This window comes from Rhineura floridana, chromosome 4, assembly GCF_030035675.1.
Source record: "Rhineura floridana isolate rRhiFlo1 chromosome 4, rRhiFlo1.hap2, whole genome shotgun sequence".
Taxonomy (NCBI): Eukaryota; Metazoa; Chordata; class Lepidosauria; order Squamata; family Rhineuridae; genus Rhineura; species Rhineura floridana.
In genome coordinates this window covers 90605986-90618947 of record NC_084483.1, presented here as the reverse complement: position 1 = coordinate 90618947, position 12962 = coordinate 90605986, and the positions used below count along the sequence as shown (strand labels likewise).

General features: G+C 42.7%; 1 protein-coding gene across 3 annotated transcripts in view; it reads left to right on the top strand.

The window, feature by feature from the left end:
* Window positions 1-12962, top strand: part of HS3ST5 (heparan sulfate-glucosamine 3-sulfotransferase 5) — a 344265-nt gene that overhangs the window by 65607 nt on the left and 265696 nt on the right. The gene's annotated exons all lie outside the window — the stretch shown is intronic.

Here is a 12962-nt window from a genome sequence, read left to right as displayed (position 1 = left end):
GTATCTTTATTCACTAATAGGCAAAAAACCTTGAGGTTTAAGAACGTACCTATAGCCCACAGATATTTCTATCAAACTTTAAAAAGCAGGGAAATTGGGCAGCTATAGTGAATGCACCAGGGGAGCAGGACACCTGACCTCCTCTCTGAGATATTGTACTGCCCTACAAAGTTGTCAAAATGCAAATACCATTTGGGTTGGTCTTTCACAGTCCAATCCACTTGCTGTGTAGCTTGGAAGAATTTGGTAACATGTGCCTCTGAGCATATGGTGAGTGGTGGCAACACCTCACATCTCCAAAGATGGAGAATTATATTTTTGTATGTTTGTTGGTGTTCTTCTTACATTGCTTCTTTCCTGTGTTACTAATGTTTCTACAGAGAATGTGAACTAGAAAATTTTATTTCCCTCATTATTCATCCTAGAAATCTGTGTCAAATTTATTTTCATTAATTTCAGTCTTTTTATTGGTCAATATCATATGATAGTGAAGACAGCCTTTTGTGTTTTATATTGGAGGTTATGTTCTATTTCTATTTTGGGTGCATTAACAGTTGAATCTGAAACTGCAGTTTGATGTAAAATCAGACTGATTCCAATATGTTGTTACTTCAGCAATGACTCTAGCTGTTGGAAAAAAGAGGGTGCATGTTTTCAGCCTGCTATGTTTAAACCACTTTATTTAAGGCAAGGTATTCACGATCAATTAAAAGCACAGAGCACACCTAGAATTTTGCTAGAATATATTTCACCTCCCAGTGTTTTATCTTGTGCAAATTGAGACACTTCTGAGGTCCAGTGGAGCAGGTGAAAAGTCTTATTGAATTCGGCGAAGCCAATAATCTGTTTCTAGCAAATACATTTTTTGAGCAACCGAAAAGACAACTGTACACATGGACATCACCAAATGGTCAATATAGGAATCAAATTGATTATATAATTGGTAGCAGAAGATGAAGTTCCATATTTTCTGCAAAAACAAGACCAGATCACAAACTGGTAATATCGAAAATCAGAGTAAAGCTAAAGAAGAACAAAACAATCATAACACCATGATGCAATTTAAACAACATCCCAGAAGAATATAAAGAGCAAATAAAAAGCAGATTTGAGGCTTTCAACTTAGTGGATAGAGAACCAGGAGAACTATTGATTGAAGCAAGAGACATTATCAGGGAAGAATGTAAAAAGACAATACCTCTAGCTAAAAGGAGAGAAAGACCTCAATGGATGATGGACGAAACGCTTAAAATGGTTAAAGAGAGAAGGAAAGCAAAAGGAGACAAAAACATGGTCAGAATGCAGTAATAATAATGCAATCCTAAATGCAATAATGCAGCGACTAGTACACTTACAACAAGTATTGTATAGAAATAGAAGAGGATAATAAAAAAGGTAGAATAATAATAATAATAATAATATTTAATTTGTTTGTCGCCTATCTGGCAATTAGCCACTCTAGGCGACGTACATTAAAAGAGATAAAATACAATAATAACAGATGTAATCACATTAATAACAATAGGTAAAATACTGGACAGTCATCAATACATATAAAAGCAATTATAATAACAACATACGATAAATGACAGAATCATGGTGATTTACCCAATGACCTCAAAGGCTTGCTGGAATAGCCACGTCTTCAGGGCCTTGCGGAATACATCTAGGGAAGGGGCATGTCGAAGATCATATGGGAGGGAGTTCCAGAGAGTGGGGGCCACCACAGAAAAGGCCTTCTCCCTAGTACCCACCAACCTAGCTGTTTTGGTTGGAGGGATTGAGAGAAGGCCTTGTGTGGCTGATCTAGTTGGGCGGCATAATTGGTGGCGGTGGAGGCGCTCTTTCAGGTAAGCTGGGCCGAAACCGTACAGGGTGTTAAAGGTTAAAACCAACACCTTGAATCGGGCCCGGAAAACAACCAGCAGCCAGTGTAGGTCAAACAACACTGGCGTGATGTGATCCCGTCGGCAGCTGTTGGTAAGTAAGCGCGCCGCCGCATTCTGTATAAGCTGTAATTTCCAGGTCGTTTTCAAGGGTAACCCCACGTAGAGCGCATTACAGTAGTCCAATCGAGAGGTGACCAGGGCATGCACCATGAGCGGGAGCTGTTGAACAGGGAGGTAGGGTTGCAGCCTACGTATAAGGTGTAATTGATACCAAGCTGCCTGGCTCACAGCCGAAATCTGAGCCTCCATGGACAGCTTGGAATCAAGAACAACCCCGAGGCTGCGCACCTGGTCCTGTAGGGGCAACTTCACCCCACCAAACACCAGGTCAACATCTCCTAACCCTCCCTTGTCTCCCACAAGTAGTACCTCGGTCTTATCAGGGTTCAACTTCAACCTGTTCCTGCCCATCCATCCACTCACGGATTCCAGGCACTTGGACATGGTCTCCACAGCCCTCTCTGGTGAAGATTTAAATGAGAGATAGAGCTGAGTGTCATCCGCATATTGGTGACACTGCAGCCCAAATCTCCTGATGATCTCTCCCAGCGGCTTTACATAGATGTTAAATAGCATGGGAGAGAGGATAGAACCCTGTGGCACACCACAATTGAGAGGCCAAGGGTCTGAAACCTCGTCACCCAATGCTACCTGTTGGCGCCTATCAGAGAGAAAGGACTGGAACCACCGTAAAACCGTGCCTCCCAATCCCAAACTCTCCAGGCGATCTAAAAGGATACCGTGGTCGACGGTATCAAAAGCCGCTGAGAGATCCAGGAGGACAAGGAAGGTGAATTCTCCCCTATCCAGTGCCCTCCTCATATCATCTACCAGAGCGACCAAGGCTGTTTCAGTTCCATGTCCAGTCCTGAAACCCGATTGGTATGGATCTAGATAATCCGTTTCATCCAAGTGTGTCTGCAACTGATTTGCCACCACTCTCTCAATGACCTTGCCCAAGAATGGTAAGTTTGAAATTGGGCGGAAGTTGTTTAAAATCTGGGGATCCAAGGAGGTCTTCTTTAAGATGGGTTTAATAATAGCCTCCTTGAGGGCTAGTGGCATAACACCCTCTTGCAAGGATGCATTAACCATTGCCTTGATCCCCTCACCCAATCTCTCTTTGCAGCTCATAAGGAGCCACGATGGGCAAGGGTCATTTAGACAAGTGGTAGGCTTTACAGATGAGAGCACCTTGTCCACATCCTGAGCAGGAAGAGGCCGGAATCGATCCCATTTGACCGGTTTGCAACTGGTTAACTCTAGCTCACTCACTGTATCCACGGCGCACGGAATCGAGCTTCTCAGGTGTTCGATTTTATCAGCAAAGTGCTTTGCCAATTTGTCACAGGAGGCCTTAGACTGTTCCAAGGGTTCCTGAGCAACTGGACCGACCAGGCTTCGGACCACCTGGAACAACCTCCTGGGACAGCACTCAGCTGATGCAATAGAGGCAGCAAAGAATTCCCTCTTTGCTGCCCTTACTGCCACTTGGTAGGCAGCTATTGCTGCTCTAACCTGTGTCCGAGCATCTTCGGAGCGCGACTTCCGCCACCAGCGCTCTAGTCGTCTCACCTCCTGTCTCAAAGTACGCAACCGTGGTGTGTACCATGGTGCTACTTGAGTTCTATTCAGGGGGAGAGGACATTGCGGAGCCACTCGGTCTAACGCCCCGGCGATCCTCTCATTCCACTCCATCACCAGGGCATCGACCGGGCGACCTTCAGCAGGTTCCAGTTCCCCAAGCGCTGTCAGGAAACCATCTGGATCCATCAGGCGCCTGGGGCGGACCATTCTAATAGGACCTTTACCCCTGCGGAGGGCATGCGGCATCGAGAAATCCATCTTTACCAGATAGTGGTCTGACCATGACACAGGGGTAAAAGAATTAGCCCCTAACTTCAGCACACTACCCTCCCCCCCCGGGACAAATACAAGGTCAAGAGTATGACCGGCTACATGGGTGGGCTCAGTATTACTAAGGCGCAGTTCCCAGGAAGCCATGGTTTCCAGGAAATCCCGAGGAGCTCCAGTGAGAGTGGTCTCAGCGTGTATGTTAAAGTCACCCAGAACTAACAGCTCCGGGGACAACATTCGCACGTCTGAGATCACCTCGAGCACCTCGGCCAGGGAGTCTGCCGTGCAGCGGGGCGGGCGGTACACGAGTAGGATCCCTAAACTGCCCTTCGAGCCCAACCTCCAGTACATACAATCAACGAAGCTAGTCCCACGAAGGGGAGGTCTGGCAAAGAACAACGACTCTCGATAAATAACTGCCACTCCCCCTCCCCGCCTTCCGACCCTCGGCTGCTGTGCGTAACGGAAGCCTGGTGGGCACACAGCCTCAAGAATAGAAGCTGAGGCTTCGTCCAACCAGGTCTCCGTAATACATGCCAGGTCTGCACATTCATCCAAGATCAAATCATGAATGACAGATGTTTTTTGTGCTACAGACCTGGCATTACACATCAGCAGTCGAAGGTCAGTAGGTATCCTGCATCCCCCAGCTTCCTTCTGGTTCTGGACAGACCTGGAACAAGGGATGGATATTATGTATCTATCCCTTGTTCCTCTCCGTTGACATGGTCTGCCCCCAGCACCATTCCAGCACCTGCCGCCCAATCTTGTTATACTTTGGCCCCCAACCCCTCCCTCCTCTTCCCTCCCTGGTTTACACATGCCCCTATCTCCTCCGCAATCAATCAACAAGCCCAGTTGAAAAGGTCAAAGATGTTGTAAAAAATATTAAGGGATGGGTAATCAGGTCCAGTAGGGTTAGTCAGTCCTTCCAATCATGCGACTACATATACATAACAAGAGCTTTATTCTAAAACATTAGAGAAATTAAAGGAAATTTTAAACTGAGAGTAGAGATGTTGAATAATCAACAGGGGAATACACTGACTGACCGAGATAAAATAAAAGGAAGCAGTGGCGTAGCTAGAGCTTTTGCCGCCCGGGGCGGTCCCTGAATTTGCCGCCCCTCTCAATACACTCCAAAAATACCTCCGACCCCCCCAGCTACGCCACTGCAACCCTCCAGCCAGGTTACCTCATGTACGCGGGTTGTGGGGAGGGGGGTCTCTGGGCGAAGCTGTGCCAAAAAGTGGCTGGGAAAATCTCTCGAAAATGTGGAGAGAACTCCCCACTTCGTCGCCCTCCCCCCTTTGTCGCCCTCCCCCCGCCGTCTTCAAAAAACACACGCGAGCAGGGCGACATCTTTTCATTTCCCGAGCAACTTTTTCAAGATAATTACCTGGCCCTTTGATCAAGTGGCAGGTGGTGTGAAAACTGGAGGAAGAAATATCACTAATTTAAGATGCAGACGATACCATACTGCGAGCAGAAACCAGTAATAATTTGAAGCAAATGCTGATGAAAGGTAAAGAGGAAAGCACAAAAGCAGGACTACAGCCGAATGTCAAGAAGACCAAAGTAATAACAGAAGATTTATGTAACTTTAAAGTTGACAATGAGGACATTGAACTTGTCAAGGATTATCAATACCTCAGCACAGTCATTAACCAAAATGGAGACAATAGTCAAGAAATCAGGAGAAGTCTAGGATTGGGGAGGGCAGCTATGAGAGAACGAGAAAAGGTCCTCAAATGCAAAGATGTATCACTGAACACCAAAGTCAGGATCATTCAGACCATGGTATTTCTGATCTCTATGTATGGATGTGAAAGTTGGACAGTGAAAAAGGCGGATAAGAGAAAAATCAACTCATTTGAAATGTGGTGTTGGAGGAGAGCTTTGTGCATACCATGGACTGCGAAAAAGACAAATAAAGGGGTGATAGAACAAATTAGTGAGAGGCAGTGTGGTGTAGTGGTTAAGGTGTTGGACTACGACCTGAGAGACCAGGGTTGGAATCCCCACATAGCCATGAAGCTCACTGGGTGAAGCTCACATGGCCTCTCAGCCTCATGAAAACCTTATTCATAGGGTCGCCCTAAGTCAGAATTGACTTGAAGGCAGTACATTTACATTTAGAACAAATTAAACCAAAACTGTCATTAGAAGCTAAAATGATGAAACTGAGGTTATCATACTTTGGACACATCATGAGAAGACATGATTCACTAGAAAAGACAATTCCGGGAAAAACAGAAGGGAGTAGAAAAAGAGGAAGGCCAAACAAGAGATGGATCAATTCCATAAAGGAAGCCACAGACCTGAACTTACAAGAACTGAACAGGGTGGTTCATGACAGATGCTCTTGGAGGTCACTGATTCATGGGGTCGCCATAAGTCAAAATCGGTAGGGCTGGGAAAGGCTCCTGCTCAAAATCCTGGACACCTACTGCTGCTGCCAATCAGTGTCGACAACACTGAGCTAGGTGATCTGACTATAAAAGAGCTTCCTGTATTCTTGTGCTTTGTTGTTGAAGGGTGCAGAAGTCATGTAAGTTAAAAACAAATTTGGCAGCTCCTGTCAGCTGGCAGAGAGTGACATAAAACATCCCCAGGGGATGGGTTTTTTTGTTGTTGTTCACACTGGAAATCAGACTTCTTTCCTCTGCTTAGAGGGGCAGTGCAGTATAGCGGTTAGTGCATTGTCCCAGGGGGACTTGGGTTCAAATCCCCACTAAGTCACAAAACTCACCTGGTAATCTTGGATCAGTCACTAGCTCTCTGTCAACCAGCCTCATAAACGGTGGGCTATGAGTGCCATAAGTAACTACATAAATAAAAGGGCTGTTCTGCATGCCGTGGAGAAGGAACCCTGGCTCAGTGGGTACAGCACTTGCTTTGCATGCAGAAGGTCCCAAGTGCAATCCCTGGCGTTGCCACTTCAAAGAATCAGGCAGCCTGGGAGGGCAAAAAACCTTTGTCTGCAGGGGACTCTGGCAAGCGGCTGCCCATTGGTGTAGAGTGACCAAAGATGGGGAACCTGTGGCCCTCCACGTGTTGCTGGACTACAACTCCAATCACCCCTGACCGCTAGCCAGGCCAGAGGCCAACAACATCTGGAGGACCACCGCAGGTTCCTCATCAGCCTTCTGCAGCAGAGCAGTGCTCACTCTCCAGCGGCTGGTTTTCTGTCTGCACTCCAAAAGGACAACATCAGGCAGGCCCGGTGCTCGGCCAGCAGGCGGGCGCGGGCGTCGTGCAAGGCAGCCACCAGGGTTCGCTCGGGCGGCCCCTCCAGGCCCGCGAAGACGGCGGCGCCCACCAGCAGCAACAGCCCATAGGCGCCCTGCAGCAGCCCGTAGCGCCAGCCCCGCTGTAAGGTTGGCAGCTGCGGCAGAGCCATCCCTCGACGGCCAGCCCTGACGCCTCGCCAGCAGCCGCCTCACCTGCATGCCCTACCGAGTGCTGTGGTCCAATTGTGGTGCAGCAGCAGCCGCCGCATGAGAATCCCAATTCCAAAGAAAGGGGATCCCAGGGAATGCAGTAATTATATCAAACTATTGCCTTAATATCCCATGTAATGCTCAAGAGTCTACAACAAAGGTGGTTACCATATAAGGAGTGAGAAATGCCAGATGTTCAAGCTGGATTAAGAAAGGGAAGAGGTACCAGAGATCATATTGCAAACATATTTTGGATAATGGAACAGACTAAGGAATTTCAGAAGAAAATCACCCTATACTTTATAGATTACAGCAAAGCCTTTGGTTGTATAGATCATGAAAAACTATGGAATGCTTTAAAAGAAATGGGGGTGCCACAGCATCTGATTGTTTTGATGCGCAACCTATACTCTGAACAAGAGGCTACTGTAAGGACAGAATATGGAGAATTGGTTCCCAATCAGAAAGGGTGTAAGGACAGAATATGGAGAATTGGTTCCCAGTCGGAAAGGATGTGAGATGGGTGTATTTTATCACCCTATTTATTTAATCTATATACAAGACATCATACTTTGGACACATAATGAGAAAACAGGACTCACTAGAAAAGACAATAATGCTGGGGAAAACAGAAGGGAGTAGAAAAGAGGAAGACCAAACAAGGGATGGATCGATTCCATAAAGGAAGCCACAGACCTGAACTTACAAGATCTGAACAGGGTGGTTTATAACAGATGTTATTGGAGGTCACTGATTCATAGGGTCGCCATAAGTCATAATCAACTTAAAGGCACATAACACACACACACAGAGCAAAAAAGTTGATAAGGAAATGATTCCTTGAAAATATAATATCTAGAAATGATAGAATAGGGAATAGTAAAAAATATGGTTGTTTTCACATTTGAATTTGCAAGAAAGTAATACCATATGGCACTTTTAGAAACTCATTCATATTTCTGTTGATTTTCTGGAAGTGGTGGTATTCAACTTTGTATAACAATGAAGTTGTATGAATACTCCCACCAGCATATACATGCAAAAATAATTCCCACCACTGCTTTCTAAGATCTGAAATACTCTGTTTAAAAGAACCAAGCCATCGTGTTCTTCACTTCTTGAAGGGTGAAAAGTATAATTTGATGAAGGCCATTAAACATAGACTCCATTCACGCAATAATGATTTTTATAATTATGTATAGAAAAGATTGTGAATCTTTTTAAAGTACAATAAGCTGCTAATTATTCTGAGCCTACAGAAAGAACAATAGATTAAACAATTTGTCTTTTAAAGCTTACAGTGCTGTATGCAGTGTTTGATAAGGAAAATACTTTTAAAACACAAATCATTCAGTATTTAATGCCTCTGTGAAGACTGCTGTGTGCATGTTAATTATAATGGAGCTTAAAAATGTAGATTGTATTAGAGAATTTAAAGTAAGAATTTACTGACAGTATACTTTAAAACTATTTTTTGTATTGTTCCTGAGAAGGCTAATGATGGAAAGCTCTTAAGTGAAAAATTATTTACATACATTTTTGTCATTCTTTTTAGCAGTTAAATAATAGCAGCTGTGTTATATATAGTAAATAGCTAGTATTCTTGAACTTCAGGGCACTGATTTCATCTAATCTTAACATCCCTACAAAGTTATTTATACATTTATTTTCTTTTATAATAACACAGAAAGGTCTTTGCTACTTCAAACTGATTGCCAAAGGACAGTTTATTCTCATCACAAACTAAAGCAAAAATAGCAAGGGTGCTGAAATTTGAGCTTTTCAGGATATGGAAACATGCTGTTTACACACATCTCCCTTTTAGTGCTTTGCTTCTTACTGTATCTACTCTATTCAAATTGCCTTTTACAAGGGCAGGTATTTTTGTCCCTGCATCATAGGTTGTATTGTTGCTCTACATGAATTACAAAACCCATAATCTTTATTTTCAAAGTGATGGCACCACTTTTTTCAGTTACTGTATTTACTGAATTTTAAGTTATAACCAAGATTACAAAGCATATTACAGTTCTCCAGATGGGGTAGTTTCATTTGCACTTAAAGTTTTAGAAGTCTTTAATGCATCTGTCAGAATGAATGACAGACTTGATCATTGTTCCTATTCAGTATAGGTGAAATAAAAGTTGGCACAGCAGGTTTTTGTTTTGTTTTTAATAAGGTTAGCTGCAAAGTTGGTCAGAAGATTCTGAAACTTTTGCAATTAAAGGTTTTAGAGCTAGCCATTGCCCTATACCTATCAATAATATAAGTTTTAAAGTATTTATTTTTGTATAATTTATTTTAAAATTAATAGCTTTAATAATATCCATTTCTGTAATAGAAACACATTTTAGTAATGCCAGTTGCTATAGATTCATTGTTAGTAGTATGTTGATTTACCAAATCTAGAATTCTTTAGATATACTTTTTCAGTTGAAACTTGCATTTGTTTATATACACCTTATAAGGTAGGAAACAGCATAGTACTTGGGCTCCATAAATATAATGAAAACTGAGAGACAGCTTGGCAACTGAGGTTGATTATTGTCCTTGGGGTCGGAGGAAAACAGTTCCAGGGAGGAGTGAAACATTTCTGGTTTAAGATCCCTGAAGGCATGAAATCTGGAAATAAAATACACTGGTTGGTTTATTGGTTTCCTTCAATGATCAATCAGAAGAGCACATATTAAGTCCCTTCTTGTGCCAAGGTAGTGTTGACTGTGATGGATGTAGAGTACTGACATCATTATGCAATCAAGATTCACACAAACCATGGGGGAAAAGAAAAGATTAAGTTTCCCTTTCCCATGTGACAGTGGAGGCTGGTGGCTCTGATGTCCCTCAAGGATTGGTATTGGGACCTGTACTTTTCAACTTGTTCATTAATGACCTAGAATTAGGAGTGAGCAGTGAAGTGGCCAAGTTTGCTGACGACACTAAATTGTTCAGGGTTGTTAAAACAAAAAGGGGTTGCGAAGAGCTCCAAAAAGACCTCTCCAAACTGAGTGAATGGGCGGAAAAATGGCAAATGCAATTCAATATAAACAAGTGTAAAATTATGCATATTGGAGCAAAAAATCTTAATTTCACATATACGCTCATGGGGTCTGAACTGGCGGTGACCGACCAGGAGAGAGACCTCGGGGTTGTAGTGGACAGCACGATGAAAATGTCGACCCAGTGTGCGGCAGCTGTGAAAAAGGCAAATTCCATGCTAGCAATAATTAGGAAAGGTATTGAAAATAAAACAGCCGATATCATAATGCCATTGTATAAATCTATGGTGCGGCCACATTTGGAATACTGTGTACAGTTCCGGTCGCCTCATCTCAAAAAGGATATTATAGAGTTGGAAAATATTCAGAAGAGGGCAACCAGAATGATCAAGGGGATGGAGCGACTCCCTTACGAGGAAAGGTTGCAGCATTTGGGGCTTTTTAGTTTAGAGAAAAGGCGGGTCAGAGGAGACATGATAGAAGTGTATAAAATTATGCATGGCATTGAGAAAGTGGATAGAGAAAAGTTCTTCTCCCTCTCTCATAATACTAGAACTCGTGGACATTCAAAGAAGCTGAATGTTGGAAGATTCAGGACAGACAAAAGGAAGTACTTCTTTACTCAGCACATAGTTAAACTATGGAATTTGCTCCCACAAGATGCAGTAATGGCCACCAGCTTGGATGGCTTTAAAAGGAGATTAGACAAATTCATGGAGGACAGGGCTATCAATGGCTACTAGCCATGATGGCTGTGCTGTGCCACCCTAGTCAGAGGCAGCATGCTTCTGAAAACCAGTTGCCGGAAGGGAGGGGAGAGTGTTCTTGCACTCGGGTCCTGCTTGCGGGCTTCCCCCAGGCACCTGGTTGGCCACTGTGAGAACAGGATGCTGGACTAGATGGGCCACTGGCCTGATCCAGCAGGCTCTTCTTATGTTCTTATGTTCTTATGTCAGTGGAGCAGTGAATCCACTCCAGGTTTTAGTCTGAACTTTCAAGGAGCTGTCCAAGTATTACCTTGGGCACTTGAAAGTTCATACTAAAACCTGGAGTGGATTCACTGCCCCACTGACATCAGAGCCACCAGCCTCCACTGCCATGTGGTATGGTTCTTATAAAAGTCACCCCCCATGCCTGCTATGAATTTTTAAAATGTATTTGCAAGTGATGTATTTAATGTTACATCTAGCTTGTGGCATAGGTTTTCATGGGCCAGAACCCACTTCAATATATAACTCTAAAAAGTGGGTTCTGGGCCATGAAAGCTTATGCCTCCAGACATTTGTTAGTTTTTATAGTGTCATTAGTCTATTGTTTTTGTATCAACAAATAGTTACCCCTCTAGAATTTAAGAATCAGCTGGTGTTTCTATACTTTCTTTTTTTATTGGGAGGTTGTTCTTTTGCAGAAACTATTGGCATGGCCCAATGTCAATATTCCTTCCAGAATGTTTCTGGGCATGCATAGTTTTCTGATACTGATGTTCCTGCACATTTAATTTGATAGTATTAAATGCTCACATTTAAGACAAAACCAAAATCAAATCTACTTCTGCTGTCTTGTGCTATACACTTGTTGAAAAGGAATGTTTAGAATGTAATGGAAGTAGTACTGATCTAGTTACAAGTGGTCTTTTCCATGTTCCGATGAAAAAATACCTTCCCAATCAGATTTGTGTATGACCAAAATAATACTGATGTCTTTATAGTGAAAAGTGCAAGCGGTATATTAATTGTCTGCTTTTGTACCTTTCCTCAGTTAAATTCCAGATGGCACCAAAGACAACTATTTCTTCTCTTCCTCTCTTTTTGCCTTGTGACCGCCTCTTGGACTATTAATCTGATTTGCTGATATTGTTGACAGGTTGCAATATAAGAGAAGGAACTAAAAACAAAATCATTTGCAGTGCTTGACAGAATAATGCAGTGAGCCATAGTATTAGTCACAATGGACATTTCTTTCAGTACTAAGAAAATATTTCTTGTGGATGATGCGGCTTGTGGTGATATTTTCTCTTATTTTTGTTAATATTCAGATCACAGTCAGAGAAGGGAGGGGGAACCTAAGCACAATCTTGCTTTTGATTTTCCTGTCACTTAGACATTCATTAACAGACTACTCTCTCTACCATTGCTCACTTCTCAAAGCTCACATAACATTTAGATGAGCCATAACGGAATTGAAAATGTAGACAGCTGTGTGTTATATTTATAGCAGAAGTAGCAGTAGAAAAGAGGTAGAATAATATGATAAACTTCAAAAAGAAACTATTTTGACGTTCAGTCCTTTTTCCTTTTTACTATTTATTTAGAATATACAAATGAGAATTATTTAAATTAACTACTATAACTTAAGGCAATGAGGCTTTTTTTCTAATTAATAAAAGCCAAAACAATATTGCTTTCTGTTTAGTACTGTATTGTGTGATTATTTCATTTTAAAAGGTAGTGTCTGATAAAAGAATTTTCAGTCCATTTCTTTCTCCTTTTCCTGTTCTCCTTACTGCAAGCCCCAAGATTTCACCTTCAAAGTACAGAGAGCTAGATCAGATCAATCTTATTCTCTTTTGAAAATCTAATCTGTGGGTCAATGTTGGCCAGCTTTATCTTAAAAATTATCCAGCAGCAATTTGCCTGACAATTCAGCTTTCTTAAACTAAACCCCTTTCCCTCCTCCCTACTTCATTTGATCAGGGAAGTCTAATTTGCAGCTGTCAG